Raw genomic sequence first — 22,198 nt, 5'->3', positions numbered from 1 at the left:
ACCTGAACAGATCAAGGCTCCAGAACCGATTGCTTGTGCGGCTCTCAAGGTCCACGGCCGGGCCCTGTCACGAATTTCCATAAGTCAGGATTCAGAGGCGTGTTCCCTAGCCGGGCACTAGTCAGACTGGTTACCGATGTAACCGCCATCTACCCATCCGAAGAGTAACTAGATGGCAAGGACAACAAATCCACATCTCCACCCAAAACTGAAATTGTCAGGGCTCCCATGGAGCCGATTGGTCGGGCGTATGATGCCTCCTAAATTTTGAGTCATTTACTCAAAATTGCGACTGGTCTACGCAGCTGGCTTAGGCTACTTTTAAAAACCAAAACCAATTAAAGACTAGGAGTATTAGTGCACAAAACCAAGAAACGAAAAACTCCTAAAAACAATATTTATTAATATATAATATTAAAATGCTCTTAATCGTAAAAGCGTAATAACTCTTAAATTACTAAATTGTAGACTGGTCACGTGAGGTGAGTGCGAGGAAGAAAGGGGGTAGAGGCAACTAGTGAAAGAGGAGTGCTGATTGTCTCTACACTCTAGGTAAAACAACTATAGTCGTTGTCATTTTTACCAGGTAGTTGCCCTATTGTTATAGGGAATGTAGGGAAAAAGGCACAATGCCATATCATATGGTAGCCAGATCATGGTAATGACCTGTTGACTATTTGCACTTTCCATTCTTGGTGGTGGGTGTTTCTTGCGACTTACGGGTCGCAGGGACAGAATAGGGAGAGCCGACGAGGAGCGGGGGGTACCCAACATCTTATGGTGCACCTCCGCTGGTAGGTAGGTAAAAGGGAGGGACAGAATATCTTTTTCCCTACATTCCCTATAACAATAGGGCAACTACCTGGTAAAAATGACAACGACTATAGTTGTTTTACCTAGAGTGTAGAGACAATCAGCACTCCTCTTTCACTAGTTGCCTCTACCCCCTTTCTTCCTCGCACTCACCTCACGTGACCAGTCTACAATTTAGTAATTTAAGAGTTATTACGCTTTTACGATTAAGAGCATTTTAATATTATATATTAATAAATATTGTTTTTAGGAGTTTTTCGTTTCTTGGTTTTAGGCTACTTTTACACAGTTTTTTTTTTTTTCCATCTGGCACAATCCGGAAAAAAAAAACAAAAAAAAAACCTGAAAACGGATCTGTTCTATCCCCATTGATTTGTATTAGCGCCAGATTGTGCCTGATGGCCTTGCGTTGCATCCGGCTTCTGCCGGATCCGGCATAATTGGCTAATGCGGCGGCCGGATGGAACGTCTCTTGTAACGTTTTTTTGTCTCTGACAAAAAAAACGCATCGCGCCGGATCTGGCGTGATCTACAACGGAAGCCTATGGACGCCGGATCCGGCGTAATGCGGCAAAAAACGGATGCGGCCGCCGGATTCGTTTTTTGTAAACGGAGCATACTCCAATGTATTGAAAAAAAACGGATCCAGCAAAAAAACGGACGAAATGGAACTGTCAAAAAAAGGATCCGGAACCGTAAAAAAAAAAAAAAAAGGATCAGGCGCATCAGTTTTTGCATATTCTGCGCCGAATCCGTTGCATCAGGCACACGCTGGATTGTGCCTGATGCCAAAAAAATGATGTGTGAAAGTAGCCTAAGAATCCCCTATTAAATTGATGGCTGGACCATATATGACAAACTTTTCTCCCCCCCATTCACCTTTTGTGCCTCCCCTATTTCATCATAGACTGTAAGCAGCGAGCAGGGCCCGCACTCCTCCTGGTATCTGAATTTTGGGGCATCTTCGTCCTCTTTCTGAAGCCTGTGTGAATGACGCGGCTACGTCATATACACTCGCCGGTCCTGCGCAGGCGCACTACAATACTTTGATCTGCCCTACTCAGGACCTGAATGGCTGTGAGTATGGATGACGTCAGACCTGTCATGTACCGCGGCTTCAGAAGGACGACAGAGGCGATGACAAAGATGGCCGAAAGAGGCGGCGCTGGCACCGGAGGACAAAGACACCCATCTGAGCCACATCCACCGCAGCGACCAGTTTAGGTGAGTATTATAAAGTGTTTTTTATGTTCTACACAGCGGCCTGGGCTCTTATATACAGCATGTTAGAATACTGTATATAAAAATCCCACTGGTGGTGGCCGCAGCTTATGAGGCAAAAACTGGTGAAAGGATCCCTTTAAGGGTACTTTCACACTTGCGTTAAGTACCTTCTGGCGCAATCCGCCCTTTTGGAAAACAGCGGAATCCGTTAACGGATTCCGCTGTTTCCTATAGACTTGTATGGACGACGGATTGTGCCCAAAGTACCTGCGTTGCTTCCGCTGGCCGACACTGTGTTGCTTCCGCCGGGTGGAAGCAACGCAGCATGTAACGTTTTTTTGAGCAGCGGAATCCTTTATTTTTTCACTGCGCATGCTCATTTTTTTATTTTTTTTTCTTTTAAATCACAAACTTTATTTGGTCTCTCGGTGGCCGAACGACCAGCTTTTGAGAGCACTCAGCTGAGTGCCCGGCAGCCGGCTTTTGAGAGCACTCAACTGAGTGCCCGGCAGCCAGGTGGTCAGCTGATCGTTCACAATAGACTGCCGCCGGTAAAACTGTAAAGAAGAAAAAAAAAAAAAAAAAAAGCTTTCCGTTTTGTACGATCCGTTGCATCCATTGTGCCACTATATGCAACGCATCTATTGCATCCGTCACACAACGCAATGCAACGGATGCCGTTCAAAGCAAGTGTGAAAGTAGCCTTAGGTACACGGCGTACTACATGTAGGTGTATGGAGCGGGGGTCAGCTTCATACAAGAGCCAGCTGTAGCCCACCTCAATTGCTGCTGTTAATTTCATTAACAGATCTTGGAATCATAATTTCCACAATTGGATATGGGTTTTTTTTGAAAAAAAAGTTCTTGTGCTGCGATAATCTTATATACAGTATGTGTCCCTGCTATGTACTGTGTAATGGCTGTGTCTGACCGTACAGGGACATGGTCTGATCATACATCTCATGGGCAGGGGAGGAAGTAAAATAAGAGTATAAAGACATTACAGCACAGGATCACAGCTGATTCTTTCTATGAGGTAAAACATTTCTCTGTCCATTTTTAAAAAATGTTTTACCTCAAAGAATAATTTCCGATCCCGTGCTGTAATGTATTTATACTTTTTTACTTCCTCCCCGGCCCAGGAGCTGTGGTATGATCAGACCATGTCCCTGTATAGTCAGACACGGCCATTACACAGTACACAGCAGGGACATAATTGTAAGATTATGTCAGCACAGGAATTTTTTTGTTTATTAATCACATTCTATTGTGTAAATTATTTTTCCAAGATCTATTAACATTAACTTTATTAGTGTGGAAAACCCTATTAGTGCTGCCATTACTTTTTCAATATCATATATTATTATTATTATTAATAATAATAATATATAAAATTATACCACACAAACAATAAGCATCTAGCACTGTCGCATGCATAATAGTCCTAACTATCAAAATATAAAATTATTTAAATATCGTGGGGAAAAAAAAAAAAAAAAAAAAAAATCATCAAAACCTCGTTTCAATTTTTTTTTTTCAGTCTCTGCACCTTCTTAGAAAAAAAAAAAATGCAACATAAACCGATGAAAATGGTGACAATAAAAACTGGAGCTCAGCACGCAAAAAAATGAGCCCGGACCGCACACGACAAACATAGAACGTAGCTCAGAAAATGATGAATTTTATTTTTATATGGAATTAAGCTTTTTTTATTTTTTTTTTTATTTAAAAAAAAAAACTATCAAAAAAGGACCAATACATTAAATCAGGTCTTTATGATAAACGTATTCCTTATTTTTTTAGCAATTGTTTTTTTACATTCCACAATTTGTAATCTTGTAATTCTCACACCGACCACTTGGGTTATTTTAGACTAACTTCCTTTGTTTTCAGGAAATGCACATGTACATTAGCCACAATGGTTGGACCCCTGGCCCCCATCTATTATACTGAAGCATCTAATGAGCGTGTGCAAGGGTCATTGAGAAGGGGGGGGGTGAGGAGGTCAGTGGTGACATCTATTGTGATTGGTGGATCCTCTATTATCAAAATATAATCCTGCCTCTGCTGATAAGGAAACTGCTGAAAATTCTTCCTGAAAGGGCATAATGTGTACAGCTCATTGGGAAGGGAGGGGGGAGGTCAGTGGTGACATTATTGTGATCGGTGGATCTTCAATTGGATTGTAATCCTGCCTCTGGTGATAAGGAAACTGCTGAAAACTGTTCCTGAAGGAGCGGCAAGCGCAAAGGTCACTATAAAGGGGGGGTGGGGGTGACATCTATTGTGATTGGTGCATCCTCTATCAGATTGTAATCCTGCCTCTGGTGATAAGGAAACTGCTGAAAACTAACTGAAAGAGCATAAAGTGCACGTCATTGTGAAGGAAGGGGGGAGGTCAGCTGGACATCTATTGAGATTGGTGGATCCCCTATTATTAGATCATAATCCTGCCTCTCCTAAGGAAACTGCTGAAAACTGTTCCTGAACGGACAGGATGGGCAAAGGTCAGGATAGGGGGGGGGGGTGGTCAGCGGTAACATCTATTGTGATTGGTGAATCTTCTATTATCAGATTATAATCCTGCCTCTGATAAGGAAACTGCTGAAAACTCCTTCCTAAAAGGGCAGGATGTTAGAACCTAAACAGTCCCAATGGCTGGTGTGAAAATATACAAAAACGCCTTGTTGTCAGGTCAAAAACGAGGGCAGAATTGTGTTTTGTTTTTTTCACCATTTCATAAACATTTGGACATTGTCCCCGTTTGTCAGCACATTATATGGTAAAGTGAATGATGTCCTTCAAAAGTACAACCCATCCCGCCAAGTACAAGCCTCGTATAGTGATGAGAAAATAAAAACGTTATGGGTCCTTGAAGGGGAGAAATAAATGCAAAAATGCTAAATTTAATGTCGTCAGCATCAGAAGTCTTAAAGGGGTTGGTCAACCCCTCTATTTTTATTTACCATGGTCCTGCCAATACCTCTGCCTCCCTCGATCTCCGACTGGCTGCAGCGGTCAGACTGGCTTTGGCCATTAGACGACATGGAGACTGGGATTGTGGGCTGCATTAGAAATGGGCATCAAAGATGGAGGACAACGTAACAGGGAGGGACAGTCTATGTAACCAATGGATGAAGGCTAAGATCACACTGGACAAGACGGTTCCTGACAACAGCGCCCCCAGTGGCGACCAGGTGCAGGTGCCCTTTTAAGGAATTACCATTTGGGCTATTGCATCTGGAGTTCCCCTTTAGACGCAATAATAAGGCTCTGGATGATGGACGCACCGCCACAGTGTTATCCGTGTGGTAGACATGACAGGAGGCGCTGCCGGACACATAGGCGGCCGCTGTCTGGGGGAGGGAGGCGGCTCCTAATGATCCGGTATGGTGGGGGAGGGGATACGTCCCCGGTCACCGCCTCATCCCCTCTCCTACCTGCTCTGTCTGTGCCGCCGCTCTCGTCTCCGCCTCCTCCTCAGTTCCGGACCCGTCTCCTGCTCCCCCTGGTGACACCCCAGCACGGCCTCCGCCGCTCCACACAAAAAAAATGGCCGCCCCGCTGAGCGCCGGAAATGCCGTTTCGCTTCCGCCCGAGCCTATGCCGCCCCCCAACGTCCATGGCGGGTAACAACGCCGCCCAGTGTAGAGCGGGCGGCGAGCGCCACCTGCTGGACGGAGCCGGGACTAGCGCGCAGCACACGCGCGGCGCCCCGCCCACACTGCGCCTGGGGGATGGGGATGGGGAGGATTGGGGTTGTAGTACATAAAGAAGCAGCCATTGCTGATAATGGCCATTAAAATGTCTTCTATACGTGGGAGGGGGGTCAGTAAGAGCATACATGGCAGACTGGGGCTTTAATGAAGGTGCAGGTGGGGGTCCTACAGGCCTCCTGTTTGATGAATGGGACTGGGAGATCTAGAACAAAAAATTCTCCCCTCCCCCACCTCTGCAGGAGACAGTGGAGGGGAAACCTAGGACAAAGGGTATAAGTGACAGCCACAGCGCCCCATAACAATGCTGCACACAGTGCCCCCCATAACAAGCTGGCAATGGAGCCCCCATAACAATGCTGCACTCAATGCCCCCCCATAACAAGCTGGCAATGGAGCCCCCATAACAATGCTGCACTCAATGCCCCCCCATAACAAGCTGGCAATGGAGCCCCCATAACAATGCTGCACTCAATGCCCCCCCCATAACAAAGCTGGCAACGGAGCCCCCATAACAATGCTGCACACAGTGCCCCCCATAACAATGCTGGCAACGAAGCCCACATAACAATGCTGCACACAGTGCCCCCCATAACAAAGCTGGCAACGGAGCCCCCACAACAATGCTGCACACAGCGCCGCCCCCATAACAAAGCAGGGCCCTCCATAACAAAGCTGGCTACGGCGCCCCCCATAACAATGCTGCACACAGTGCCCCCCATAACAAACCTGGCAACGTGGCCCCCCATAACAAAGCTGGCCATGGCTCCCCCCCATAACAATGCTGCACACAGTGCCGCCCATAACAAACCTGGCTGCGGGGCCCCCCATAACAATGATGCCTATAGTGCCCCCATAACAAAGCTGGCTACGGCGCCCCCATAACAAAGCTGGCTACGGACCCTTCAAAGTGGAGCCAGATGTAGCACTCCTGTAACAGAGCACGCTGCAACAGCCACTCATAAGGGACGGACGTGCCCCCCTATAAGAGAACTGGCTTAGCACCCCTAATCTGTGACTGCCACAGAGTCCTCCATTACAATGCTGGCCACAGCACCAGCCCCCCCTTAATATTGTTGGACGCAGAGCCCCCCATAACAGTGCCAGACAAGGAGCCCATCCATAACAGTGCTGGATGTAGTAGCTCCCCCATCGATTGCTGGCTGCATAGCCCCCCGTAACAATGTGAGTGCAGCACCCCCATAGAAGAGCGGCATCCATGCCCCCCATAATGGGGTTGGCTACAGCACCCCCATAACAGTGCTGGCCAAGGAGCTCTTTCCCCCCCCCATAACACTGCCGGATGTAGCTTCTCCCCCATAAAATTGCTGGCTGCATAGCCCCCCATAACAGTGTGTCCGCAGTTGCAGCCATAAAAGAGACGGCCACAGTGTCCCACTATAACAGAACCAGTTACAAAAACTATAACAGTGCCGACCGCAGCACCCCCTAACCCCAGTACACTCCATAACAGTGCTGGCTGCGGAGCCCCTCATTACAATACCAACCACATCACCCCCATAACAGTGCTGGCTGCAATGCCCCAAAATAGTGCTGTTGATGGTACTCCCCCAAAAAAATTCCAGCTCTGGTGTACGCTCGGCATAACAGTGCCAGCTGCTGCATCCTCCATAACAGTGCCCCCATAACTGCAGCGGAAGCTCCATGCATGCCTTGCTTTTTTTCTATTATGCAGGAACCCAAGACCCCATCATATATCAATGGGGTCTGCCTGGCATCAGAGGCATTGGTTGTACGAGGGATGCAGCAAAGCATTCTTCCTTCTGTTATGAATAGGATCTCCAAATATTAGCCTTGCCTAACAGTATCTACTACAGTGCCCCCATAATAGCACTATCCACTCTGCGCCATAGGTGTCCTCATAATAGCATCTTTCCCCATAAGTGTGATGGCAACAAAGCCCCCATAATACTGACACCAACAAAGTCCATATAAGAATGTCCTGTATCACTGATGGCAACAAAGACCCCACAAGAGCACCCCATAACTGTTCCCTATAGCAGCGCCCCACAACAGCCCCCATAACAGCACCCTATAACAGCCCCCATAACAACGCCCTATGATAGCCTCCATAACAGTCCCACAACAGCATCCTATAACAACCCCCATAACAGCGCCCTATAACAGTCCCATAACAGCCCCCATAACAGTGCCCTATAACAGTCCCCATAACAGCACCCTATAACAGCCCCACATAACGACGCCCCCTCATAACTGCTTCTTTGTACCATTGTCTCCTTACATGTTGGCTTGTGTCATGTACATGAAGACTACACTGACACACTACAACATCACATCTAATTTTTGTGTGAGCTCTAAAAAACATGGCCGCAATTTACATTTTTGTTTTACAGCCAAAGCGCAACTGTAAAAAAGTTGTACATTTTTTGGCCAATTCACTTGCCTAAGACTCAATGTCACGCAACCCATGTCTCCATAAAAAGATCTGTTTACATATGACTATTTATGTTCTGGCGGCCATTTTGTAAAAATGACAACTAATATAGTTGCACTTTTTAACATTTTTCAATGAACATCTCAGAAACCGATAGTAAAGCAGTCATTTTAATATCAATTGGACGTGAGAACAGAATGACAGGAATGAATTTATGAGCGGCTAATTGAGAAATTACATTCAATATGGCTGTACTTCTTGTTGTCATGTTTGCAAAATGGCCGCCAAACAAAACCATGCCAAAATCTCTGTAAATAAATAAAGCATGATGAGCAAACTTTGTCCGCTGCTCTGACCCCTAATTTACAAACTATACGTCTATTTTTTTTTTACATTGTGACTGGATATTCTCCTGAAAGCCAGCTAAATATGGCCGCCCATAAATTACCTCAGAAAATCAATGCAGCTACGACCACTAGTTTATTATTATGGCCCCTTGTGGTCAGTGAAAAAATAGGATGACCGCTGTGTATCTGAAATAGATGTCTGACGGTGCAAAAATCTATTTTTTTTTTTTTTTTTTACACTTTTGTGGTCGATAAAATGTGATTTTGGACGGTTGGGCGGATTACGCGTGAGGCAGATGAATGGGCCTCGTTCTCGCAGAATTATCCGTTTGATAGAAAATGGCTACAGGAGGATTACTGTGAGGAGAATAGATGGCGAGTCTGCCCTTTTATTGACTAGATATAAATACGTTTCGCTTACGGCCTGAGAATTCTCGCGGCGTAAGCCATAATAAGCCGCCAGTTTAGCAAATAAATTGACATTTAAATACTTTGTATTATGGTTGCTGGGAAATCAGGTTACCTCCCGCTGACGCTGCTGTCAGGGAGATGATCTGCACACTTGTTTCATGACTCGGGATAATCTCTTACGTAGATGACGGAAAGCAAAGCTGCCATAAAATTGGGGGGAGGGGGCAGCTGCAGAGTTAGAAAAACATGGCTGCTTTCATCCCAAAAACAGCGTCACACCTGTCGACAGGTATCGCAGTTTACTTCAATAAAGCTGAGGTGCAGTACCACAGACAAACCTAAAAAAAAATCAATTTATCAAACTGGCATTTGATGAACGGGAGGAAGATGCGCCACATTTATTGAGATGCGCGCCTCTTCATTTGAGCATATTTCGGCTGCCATGTGCCTCCCCAAGGGACTGAAGACCATTTTTATCACGCTTTACGGCCTAAATGATGATGAATTTGTCGGACAAGACCACGCAAAACAAAACTTTCCACTTTTCAAAAATTTGCCAACATTTTTGCGAAAATGTAAGTTACGCAAAAAAAAAAATGTCATTTCAACTACTTTTACTTCAAAAATTTTTGTTGTTTATCCATTTTTTTTCTTAGTCTCGATCTTTTTAACCAGAAAAATCTGCATAAAAAAATAAAAACTAATATTTTTGCTGGGTTTATTTCACATTTTATTTGTATACGGAACATTTCATTGATTCCTAGGATTTATAGATTTTTTTTTAAAGCACAAACACCTTAAGAACTGATGCTGCTTTTTTATTTACTTTTTTTAATTTTATGTATAGAAAAAAAACCCCAATTTTTTCATCTTCCCATTGAATGAATAGGAGTATTTGCATTTTTTTTTCATGTGGGTTTTGGTGCCGAATTGGCTCCAATATCCACTTTTAAAAAAAACCCTCAGTCTAAAATATGTTAATAGTGCTGTCAGATAGAGAAAAACATTTTTTTTTCGGGTATGGAAGGGTTATTCACATTTCTAAGATCCTATCCCAATATGTAGTAGGTATAATAATGATAATAATATTAGCAAATATCTACAATTAGAAATGCAGTATAATTCTCCTGATTAGCTATGTCTCTTACCTCATGTGCAGGGCATTGCAGCTTAGGTATCCAAGGTTACGACCACTCATATAGTGACAGTTAGGCTGTACTCACACAAACGTATGGCATCCGATGTGAGAGCATCGGATGCGATATGCTAATGTCCCCCGCCTCAGGCTCTGCTGTGAGCGTGAGCCGAGTGTCATGCGACTGTGACCCGATCTTGCAATCGGGTCACAGCTGCGAAGCTGAGGGCGGGCGCTGCGTAGGAGAGGGAGGGGTTAATCCCCCCATCTCCTCCATTGTCAGCCTGTGCGTATATCGCACTGCACTGGGATAACATCCGAGTGCAGTCCGATGTTTCTCTCGCACCATGGGTACGGCTCTCGCAGAAAATCGCAGCATGTTGCGACTTTTCTTGCATCCAGAATCTGGATGCGAGAAAAGCTGACCACATGCTCTCTCTCATTTGACTAACATTGGTCAGAGTGCAATGCGATATTTTCTCGCATTGCACTCGTCCGTTTTTCACGCTCGTGTGAGCGTGCCCTTAATTAGTTGATTGTGGTCGTAACCATACATACCTAAGCTGCAATGCCCTGCCAATGATGTAATAGACATAGTTAATCAGGAGAACTATACTACATTTCTAATTGGAGGGATTTGCTAATATTATTACACCTACTATATAATGTGATAGGATCTTGGAGATGGGAATACCCCTTTAAAGTAAAAAAAAAAAAAACAACAAACATTGGCATACTCACTTTCATTTCAGGCCACTCCAGAACCTTCTCCATTCAGAAGTCGTTCGACTGATGCAGTCTGGGATCAGCTACAGTGGTCAGGTGACTTAAAAGAGTACATTATTACAGAAACAGCTCATGACGTGCTCTAATAGTCACCTGACCCCTGCAGCCAGTCACAGACTGCAGTGGTCCTCTGCTTCCAAGCAGAGCAGGCATTCATTCTAGATCTGTGGTGGCCCATTATACCGCCATATACTACTAATTAGTACTGGGTGGGTTTAGTCACCTGACCCCTGTAGCCAGTCACAGGTTGCAGTGGTCCTCTGCTTCTGAACAAAATAGGCATTATCTGTAGCAGGCCACTATACCGCCAGATACTACTAATTAGGACTGGGTAGGTTTAGTTTGCTCCTGGGGTCCCTTTTTAGGAAATAGGGGCCATTAGGCATCGTCTATCATGCCGCATGTCTGGTGAATGACCTTGCTTACTATCCACAGCAGCGCGGCGTAGTACTATTAATTAATACTGCATGGGTTTAGTCAGCAGACCCCTGCAGCCAGTCACAGACTGCAGTGGTCTTCTGCTTCCAAGAAGAATAGGCATTAATTCTTGATCTGTGGTGGGCTATTATACTGCCATATACTACTAATTAGTACTGGCTGGGTTAGTCACCTGACCCCTACAGCTAGGCATGCTCTTATAGTCACTTGACCCCTGCAGCCAGTCACAGACAGCAGTGGTCCTATGCTTCCGTGCAGAACAGGCATGACGTCTGGATCTGTGGCCATATACTACTAATTAATACTGGGTGGGTTTAGTCATCTGACCCCTGCAGCCAGTCACAGACTGCAGTGGTCCTCTGCTTCTGAGCAGAACAGGCATGACTTCTGGATCTGTGGAAGGCCATTATACCGCCATATACTATTAATTAGTAATGGGTGGGTTTAGTTTGCTCCTGGGGTCCTTTTTTAGGAAACAGGGGCCATTATGCATCGTCTATCATGCCGCGTCTCCGGTGAATGACCTCGCTTAGTATCCACAGCAGCGCGGAGTCGAGGATCGATCCTCCATAAAACCTCCTGATTATTCTACATTATTTATAGTGATCATTATATTCAGGCCGTTACTGATCTGCAGAATTTCGTCAGATCCGGAAACACATTACACCTCTGAGGGACGGTGCACCAGCTGTGAGGTGACACGCCGGGGGTCGCGCAGCATCTTTACACGTCAGGATTAATCAGGCTTATCGCAGAGGCGAGGCGTGAAGGAAATATAATGCATGTGTGCCGGAGACGAGGTGGCTCACAGTCATCTCTACAACACTTTTCCTTACTTCAGACCAGACCTGACGGTCCACACAGATCCATCACACCGACAAGTTCAGACTTCGCAATGAAACACCTAGAACGCGATCAGACGTGGTGGTTCCTTGGTGCGAAAAAGGAGAAGGGCGTCACGAGGCTCCATCTGCTCGTAGAGAGAACAACTCGACACTTGTTTCAAGATAAATTTCACATTTTCACACCAAAAGAAAAAAAAAATGTTATAGCAAATTTGCCAAGGATTTGTCGCACTCGGACCATGAGTGTCAAAGTATGTCTTTAAGACACTAATGGCCGTACACCTTAGATTACGGTCGGCTAGGCAAAGCAGGTGACTTAGAAGAGTCTTGTAAGTCGATACCAGAATCATCTGGCGTCGGCTTATCCTCTCGCAGGAAAAAAAGATCAGGTGATTGTATTCTGACCGTTGGATTTATATCTCCCCCGACATCACCTGTTGGAAGACCTCAATACATATTAGATGGTCGAAATAGTTGGTACAGATCGTTTCGCACGACCCGGTCCAGCGTCCACAGATTACTGACCTGGCCAAAAGACTTGGTCGTGCGAATCAATTTGCACTAACTCTTTTGAGCCCTGAAAACCGCATCTTATTTGATGGCATCCATGGTTCCTCAGCCTGGAATGACATCATTGCACATGTGAAGTCGTGAGAGGCCAGCTAATGAAAAGAAGAGCCATTGGATATAGTGACGGCGGCGGCTCTCAGGGCTCCGGTCCAGCGGCCACATATTACTGACCTGGCCAATGGACCATGTCATGCGAATCGATTAACACCAATTCTTTCGAGCCCTGAAACAGTATCTTATTTCATGGCATCCGTGGCTCCTCAGCCTGGCCTGGCGTCATTGGACACGTGAAGTCGTGACAGGCCAGCTAATCAAAAGAAGAGCCATTGGATATAGTGTCGGGCCGGCTCTCGGGGCTCCGGTCAAGCAGCCACATATTACTGACCTGGGCGATAGACCAGGTTGTGCGAATTGATTTGCACCAACTCTTCCGAGCCCTGAAAAACCACATCTTCTCTGCCTGGCCTGATGTCATTGGACACGTGAAGTCGTGACAGGCCAGCTAATCAAAAGAAGAGTCCTCGGATATAGTAGTGGGGCGGCTTTCAGGGCTCTGGTCCAGCGGCTACATATTACTGACCCGACCAATGGACCTGGTTGTGCAAATCGATTTGCACCAACTCTTTCGAGCCCTGAAAACCATATCTTATTTGACGGCATCCATGGCTCCTCAGCCTGGAACAACATCATTAGACATTTGAAGTCATGCCAGGCCAGGTAATCAAAAGACGAGCCATCGGATATAGTGGCGGGGCAGCTCTTGGGGTTCCCTGCCACATATTACTGATCTAGGCCGTGGACTGGGACATGCAAATCAGTTCGCATCAACTCTAATGGTGGTCCAATCCTGCCAAAATAAATGTTTTTTGGACAATTGCTATCTAATATATATATTGGAAGTTTTAAGGTTGTAACCCCATTGGTTGCTAGAGCTGCATTTTAAATTCTGCAGACTACGGAGCTGAAATCTCCCATCAGCCCTTGTTGGGTCAGTGTCTGCACAGTAGATACGGAAATTTGTGACACGGCTCTGAAATGGTGTCAAATTCCACGTGCCGAGCCTGAACGTATCTTTTCAGCCTTATCATATCCATGGGTCAACCACACCTTGGGCGTACAGTGGTCCATATCAGCACTGTCAATATTTTTGTGGCCTGTTACCCAATTTACTCTGCCGGTATTAAATCACAGCTAAGGCTGCTTTCACACATTTGGTTTTTGCAGTGCGGCACAATACGGCGCTCTGCAGAAAAAACGCAACCGTTTTTTTTCCCGCATAGACTTGCATTAGCGCCGTATTGTGCCGCATGGCCTTGCGTTGCATCCAGTTTTTGCCGGATGCGGCATATTTAGCCCATGCGGCGGCCAGATGGAACGTTGCCTGGCACATTTTTTTGGGTGGCGAAAAAAACACATCGCGCCGGATACGGCGCGATTTACAAAGCCTATGGACGCCGGATGCGGCGTCCTGCGTCAAAAAACGCATCCAGCCGCCGGATGCGGTTTTTTGAACTGCGCATGCTCAGTATCAAGCCACATGCATCAAAAAACGGACGGGCCGCATGGAAAAACTTATGCAACGGATCCGTTTTTTTCGCCGCATCCGTTGCATAGGTTTTTGAGCCGCATTGCAAAAAACGGATGTGTGAAAGCAGCTTAAAGAACCAGAAAAAGTAATAGAAGTGGAATTTGGAAGTTTGGTCAAAGTTTTTTTTTTTTTAGATCTGTTGAAATTTACTATATATTTTTTTCTTTATAAAAATTGCATATTTTTCTATATAGTTATAGCTGTGTCCTCCCATGGAAATTCATGGAAGCGCAAATAGAAAGAGAATGCATGTGGGCTGTCGTGGGTGTTTGTACCTCGGCGCAGGAATGCCTGCTCCATGGAAACTTATTCACCCAGGCCAGACACAAAGATAAAAGGCATAGATGGGAGGAAGGGTGTGAGGGAAGCTTCGCCTATTTTCTTGCCCCGTTTTAAAAGTATGGAGAACAGCTCTGGAGCACAAACTTCAGCTCCTAATTTGAAGCAGAGGTAGCATTATGGCTTATCTATATAACTGCACTCTGCAAAATTAGCACATTTCAAGGTAAATCCCACCTTTGCTTTTGTTTGGTCACATCACTTTTTTAAGACCAATTTTTTTATAATTTTGGAAAATCACGGCAAAAAGGATGTACCATTGCGGCCAATAAAGCCCTTACCACGACCACAACCTTAAGTATGATGTCAGGGACAACCAGGCCCTTAGCGAATTAATAAGGATCCAACATGATGGAAACTCAAAGATCTTGACCTTTGTGATGTCCCTATTATGTCTGAAAAGTAATTAAGAGGGATGAGAAATTCCCTTTAAGGGGTCTTCAGGAAGGACCACCAAGATCATCTCTCAATCTGGAGGACATGAGCAGCCCATTGATTTCAATAATAATTGTGCAATGCTTAATTTTCCCCAGTTTAGGGAAATTAAGGATTCCCCCAAAGATTAGAACCTGAAGAAGTGATCATATTAGTGACGAACTATGGATCAGAATTGGCAAACTCACCGAAACTGGCCTATGTATTGACATTGACAAACTTTACTCCGAGGAATGATGTCGGAGGAAAGAAAGATCAGGCATGTTGTGTTTTAACATGTCCAATCCTTATGTCTGAAAAGTAATTAAAAGGTGGATGAGAAATTCCCTTTAAGGGGTCTTCAAGAAGGCCCACCAAGAGCATCTCTCAATCTGGAGGACATGAGCAGCCCATTTATTTTCAATAATAATTGCGCAATGCTTAATTTTCCCCAGTTGAGGGAAATTAAAGATTCCCCCAAAGATTAGGCCCCTTTCACACATTAGTTTTCTGCCATCTGTAACAATCCGTTTTCTCCCGGATTGATGGATCCGGTGCAGATTGTGGCAAAACTGATGCGACTGATCCATTTTTCGACGGATCCAACTAGCTGGGGGCAAAATAATACTTGGAGCATGCTTAGTTAAAAAAAACGGAATCCATAGCCGGATGCTGTCATTTGACGGATGACGCCGGATCCTGCTCCCATAGGCTTCCATTCTACCAAACGACGGACAATGATGGATCTGGCGCTGTCCGTTTTTTGCCGTACACAAAAATCGTTACTGTGGACGTCGTCTCTGTTCGACGGACAAACATTTTTCGACGGATCCGTCGAACGACGTATGAAACATGAGGCTATCCGTCGCAATCCGTCGCTAATGCAAGTCAATGAGAAAAAAACGGATCCAGCGGCATAAGTCGCTGATCTGTTTTTTTCAAAATTCGACGTATTCTGACTGATGGCAAAAAACTGATGTGTGAAAGGGGCCTTAGAATCCGAAGAAGTGATCATATTAGTGACAAACTATGGATCAGAATTGGAAAAGTCACCGAAACCGGCCTAATATCTTCTATGTATGGACATCGACAAACTTTACTCCGAGAGATGATGTCGGAGAAAAGAAAGATCGGGCATGTTGAGTTTTAACATGTCTGATCCTTGGAAGATGGGATGTAATGGGTGTCTGGCTGCTCGAATAAGTGTATATGTATGAGAGACTGGACCACTGGTGGACACAGACCGGAAAGGGCCCCCGTGCAAAAACAATGTATAGGCCCTTTGCAGTCCAGTAGGGCCCCCAACCCTCTTGGGCCTTTGTACACCAAACATATGTCCGCCTCTGGACCTATCTGAAGAATGAGCTGTTGAAGATGAATGCAGATCCTAAAATGAAGGGGTCATCAAGGACCCCTGGTTAAAAATGGATGAGTCATGTTGGATATTTTTGGGTTTTTGGCCACGGACAGTGACATTTTTGGACTCATACGAGGTCAAATACATATTGGTCATCCATGGGCTGGATAATCTCAGGCCTGACTGCACCAGGAGGAGAAGGCCGGACGGCCCTGACTACTAGGCCTACTCCATTTACCTAATTCACTACCACCTGTCAGACCATCGTCACTTAATACCCAACCCAAGCCCAAATTGTTGCTCAGTGGCGGCCATCCTCCTCCTGCCCTTCCCCCCATCCCCAGTCTTGGAGGATGCCCTTTTTTTATTTTTCTGCATGACATACACTCCAAATGCAAAAAAACCCCATTGACACCCCTGGGATATGTGAAATTCTCAATCATACCTCTTCTTCTTTCCGGCAGGGCGAAGGGCACAATTGCTGAATGCTAATGTGCTGTCAGTTAGGGAATGTATCAAAGGCACAGCCACGGGGTTTCTGGTGAACACGGATAATACTTCTTCCCCTCCCCCACTGCATGCTGCAGTTTTACTCCTCCTCCCCCACACACACAGTGAGCTGTGTCTCCACCGCCTGGAGCAGGCTTTGCCTTATGCGCTGTGGATTGGTGGTTGGATCTTTCCTTTTATTGCACACAAAAAAAAATCAAAAACAGCAAAGAGAAAAAAATCCTTATGGATCTTACAGAGCGATGAGAGCCTTTTTCCTCTTTGGATACGGCTGGTAAAGCCGTAGATTAGCAGCATATCTGCAGGAAGGCAATAATTAAGGAGAGAATTGTCAATAATTGCAACGTCGTACCCCGATACGTCCACAATTTTTAATCGCCCCCTCCTCAAAGGTCCAAATTTTGCATCGTGCATACTGAAAATAGGTCAAGAAGATCCCATCCAGTACAGGGAAGGGATAACCGAGGCCTCTTGGTCGTGCAACGAAAGCTTGATTCAGTTTAGATAATGGAGGAGCGAGGCTCGGAGGAAATGGGTTATTAAAGGGATAGGAGCGCTATTAGTATGCAGGTCAGGCATGTCGACCGTCATCGAAGAGCTCTCATCTTGGACTGTAGGTCATAGAAATCTATAGAGACTCGATTCTAGATTCATGTCCCTTTGTTTTAATTTTCTCTACAGTTGATTGTTCTCTGTTATCAGCCAACTCAAGCTGAAGGGAGGTTGACGTTGATGGGATGAATGATAGCAAATCCAGAAAAATCACTACTAGTGATATGCGAGTACTAAAATGCTCGAGTGCCCGGTACTCAAATCAATCAGGTCGGACGCTCGGACAGGCTCGATTCAAGTATCAAGTAAAATAGAAGTTAAAGGGGATCTGTAGAAAAGCTGGGGGGGGAGGAAAAAAAATGGCTGAATTGGATGGGGAAGACGTTTGGACGCATCTCTGACTCCCTGTCATGCTAGGTACGGGGAAGTACCAAGCGAACGGAGAAAGGGAAGGTAAGGGAAAGCCTGTGTCTAGGGAAGGGAAGATGGTGACCCCTGACCAAACCTACTGCTGGCCCCTGGAGTCCCTCACCGCCCTAGATAGGTTCCGCACCTATGCGCCGAGTCGGATACCTGACCCTAGAAATCCCTACTGCTGGTCCCTGAGGTCCTTCACCATCCTAGATAGGTTCCGCATCTATGCACCGAGCCGAATACCTGACCCTAGATATCCCTACTGCTGGTCCCTGAGGTCCCTCACCACCCTAGATAGGTTCCGCACCTATGCGCCGAGTCGGATACCTGACCCTAGATATCCTTACCGCTGGTCCCTGAGGTCCTTCACCATCCTAGATAGGTTCCGCATCTATGCACCGAGCCGAATACCTGACCCTAGATATCCCTACTGCTGGTCCCTGAGGTCCCTCACCACCCTAGATAGGTTCCGCACCTATGCGCCGAGTCGGATACCTGACCCTAGATATCCTTACCGCTGGTCCCTGAGGTCCTTCACCATCCTAGATAGGTTCCGCATCTATGCACCGAGCCGAATACCTGACCCTAGATATCCCTACTGCTGGTCCCTGAGGTCCCTCACCACCCTAGATAGGTTCCGCACCTATGCGCCGAGCCGGATACCTGACCCTAGGTATCCCTCGAACTAAGCTCTAAATAGGGAATGGAAGGGATGAGCTCTTCGTCAACCCCGCTAAACACTATAGACAACACAAGGGGGACACACAGAGGGAAATGCATTAACTACTTATGTACAAATGACACAGGTAGAAGTTCAGCAAATTTTTCATCATCGATACCACTGAGGAGTACAAGCCACCTGCTTGCAACTAAGGCTTGAATGGAGTGAAAATATCACCAGCACCAGTCCAAGGAAGGATGGGTTATATGAGCACCAAGAGAATACTGATGATCAACAGCTGGGTGGAAAGCAGCTCCTGCTGATCCAAAAGGGGGAGAGATGAATCCAGCAGGAAAGCTACCCATACCAATGAATACCGACAGCAGAAACAATGGACAGTCATGGAGCATTCTGAGCAGCCAAATGCTGTGACCTTCTATAGCCAGAAACCACGTGACTGTCTGTCACACGTGACACACTCAGGTCGCTGCTGTTAACAATGTTGTCAGAGTATTACTCCACATTTACGAATTGAAAATAACACATAGAAAACTGAATATAAAAATGGATTTTACAAGAAAAAAATGCTAGGAAACAAAATTTCCTGTATAATGACTTGTATATAAGGCAAAATTAAGAAATAAACCTGCTTCCCCGCCCCCCTAATAGCCGGGCTATCCCTCACCGTATTTCCCCATGTCCTATAACTACAGTAAATGACATAGTAGAGGGTTAAATAAAACTACACCCACCGGTAAAAGTAATTTTAACATCTTTCTACCTTACCTGGAAATGTGGTGTGTGACATGATCAGACACATCTTGTTTAATTTATGAAGGAGGAACTCTGAACCTCACAAAGCCTATGTGGACAATGCAAGCTCAGCAAAAATTAGAAGGAAGATGGACCCTGATACACCCTGTATTAGAGATAAAGGATGGCCTCATACATATTCTAATAAAATTGTGAGGTAGTGGGACTACTACACTCATAAAACCTATGTACTAAGTACGAGGGCTTCCAAAAATTATAAGTGGCACTGCAATATACCCTGAAAGACATGTAGAGGAGGGCCTCAGACATTTTTTTTCCCCCTAATTTTAAGAGTGGGACTTCTAGGCTGGTAAAGCCTATGCACTAAGTGAAAGAGCTAAAAAACATTTACCTCTGGAAGTATAGATCTATATATGTAAAATAATTCTAGACGTAGGCCTCATACATGTCCTGAAATTATGAAGGAGGGCAACATACACACACTGGAAAAATTAAGAGCAAGGTTTGCATGATGACCCTGTAAAAAGTTGGAACAAAGGCCACCTGTTGACCCTCTAAAATTTTGGAGCAAGGGATGCCTGATGACCCTCTAAAGAATTTGAGCAAGTGCCTGCTTATGATCCTTAAAAGCTTTGGCGTGAGGGCCACCTGATGACCCACCAAAGATTTCGACCAAGAGCCACCTGTTTAGCTTCTTAAAATTTGGATTAAGGGCCACCTGATGACCTTCTATAAATTTTGAGTAAGGGCCACCTGATGACCCTTAAAAGCTTTGGAGGGCCACCTGATGACCTTCTATAAATTTTGAGTAAGGGCCGCCTGATGACCCTTAAAAGCTTTGGAGGGCCAGCTGATGACCCTCCAAAGATTTTGATTGAGGGCTACCCGTTCACCCTCTTAAAATTTGGAGTGAGGGCCATCTGATGACCATGTATACATTTTGAGTGAGGGCCACATAGTGATCTTCTATAAATTTTGAGTGAGGACCACCTAATGACCTTCTATAAATTTTGAGTGAGGGCCACCTGATGACCCTTCAAAGATTTGGAGTGAGGGCCGCCTGAAGACCATCTAAAAATTTGAAGCAATGGCCACCTAATGACCATCTAAAAATTTGAAGCAAGGCGCATCTGATGACTCTCTAAAAATTTATGGTTATAGATATTCATATATTTGCACCCAGGTATACTTCTATTGACATTATTTTCTGATAAGTACCTCTTACAATTATCCAATTTTGCCTTGCTCTTCATCTATCATTTGTCCTGCTCTTCACCTATCGTTTGTTCTTTGCATCACCTTTTTATAATGCTTTTATCTTGATATGTTTATGTCTTGTCCAATAAAGATTTATATTTTACTCTTTAGCTATTACTATAGTCATACTTTGTATGTTTTGTTTTACTATTTGAATAGTGTTATTTTGGTTGTTATCATTTTTGTGCATCTCTGTCCAATTATTTATGACTTTTGTGCTTGTGTAAGCTTTGTAATCCCCCTTTTTGTACTATAATTTATGCTACGATTATGTACTTGTAATATACATCCCATGCCATAATGTGACGTGTTGATCACATTGCTTTTTCTTGTTTTTAATGGGGTTGTTTTATCTTATCGTCAGGTGTGTGGGAATGACATTTAATCAATAAAATTTATATAATTTTTTGGGGTTATTTATTTACTTTCAGGTTCTATTTTAGGAGTCATATAAATGTAAATATGTTGTTGTTGGGACTCTACTAGAGTATGATACCTATTTTATGTCTAATATTGATTATTCATAATTTCATATCAGATTTATAAAATCTGTCTTAAAAGAAAAACATTCTATGTTGCCCATGGCAACCAATATTTTACCAAGAGCAAAGTAGATTATAAAATCTGCGCTGTGATTGGTCGTTATGAGCAACCATGTAGTTTTAGGCCTCAGCAGCCACGTTACCCACAGAAGTGTCAAATATTAGTCGAAACTCACACACAGCTGTTTTCAGAAATAAACCACGGTAGTGTGACGCCCCTGGACTATCAGGTCGTCACAGGGTACTGCACAAGCTGCCCTTCCGTGCAGTATTCCGCCTCCCTCTTAATTCTGGGTCCCTACTTAAGTGGTGTTGCCTCCAACAGCAAATCAAATCCTAGAGACACCCTGCACCACACCCACCTGATACACCAGTGGACGGCTTGAGTGGAATAGAGTTGCCCACCTGGGGGGTCAGGGAGGGGAGGTGAGGAGCGGAGAAGGAGTAGAGTCAGTCTGTGAGTGGAGAGGGAGTTGGAAGTAGCCCTCCAGCTGAGAGGAGCTCAGAGGAAGTCGGGAGTGGTGACTCCTGAAGTAACTGCCTAGGTTGCAGACGGTGGTCTGGGCCTAGAGGAGTCGGACCCCTGGTCGCAGGGGATTGTGGCGAGGTGCTCGGACCTGTCGAGGAGGACAGCCGGCAGCCTAGCACTATCTCCGGTCCGGGACCTAAGGCACGACGGGGTACATGGACCCTAGGTCAGGGAGTAGCTTCAGGCAACCCGACAATTCACCTGAGGAGAACGGAGCCTTTACGATCCGTTCCCACCTGCTCCAGAATCGGGGCATTAGCTCAACAAGGGGGATAGGACTTTCCAACTAAAACGGTCCAGAAAATCCCAAGCGTGAGCCCTGAGAGTAAGCTCCCATACTTAGCCATAGTAGGCAGCGCGGCTCGGCTAGTTCCAAGCTACCGGGCCATCAAGTTGAAGTCAAACTAAGGGCCAGGAGGCAGGTCACGGATCTCCAGGCAGCACCACTTTGGGACGGGACCCGGACGAGCTCCCCTCAGCGGCAGCGGTACTCAGAGACTTGGTTTAACCGGTTGTCAGTGTCTGCCTATGAACTGAGTGAATACGAGAGTGACCCCTGC

The 22,198-nt window shown here is 45.4% G+C and overlaps 1 protein-coding gene across 2 annotated transcripts in view; it reads right to left on the bottom strand.

The window, feature by feature from the left end:
• CCDC71 (coiled-coil domain containing 71) overlaps positions 1-16,951 on the bottom strand; it is a 28,014-nt gene extending 11,063 nt beyond the window's left edge. The window contains exon 1 of one of the 2 annotated variants that reach the window (XM_075321466.1): positions 16,845-16,951. The gene's annotated coding sequence lies outside the window, so the exon portion shown is untranslated. Of the gene's footprint in view, positions 1-5,477; positions 5,670-16,844 lie in introns of those variants that run through there. The other variant, XM_075321465.1, reaches the window with a different exon arrangement.
• Positions 16,952-22,198: the final 5,247 nt, after the last annotated feature.

Source organism: Anomaloglossus baeobatrachus, chromosome 8 (assembly GCF_048569485.1).
Source record: "Anomaloglossus baeobatrachus isolate aAnoBae1 chromosome 8, aAnoBae1.hap1, whole genome shotgun sequence".
Taxonomy (NCBI): domain Eukaryota; kingdom Metazoa; phylum Chordata; class Amphibia; order Anura; family Aromobatidae; genus Anomaloglossus; species Anomaloglossus baeobatrachus.
This window is presented reverse-complemented; position numbering and strand designations above follow the sequence as displayed.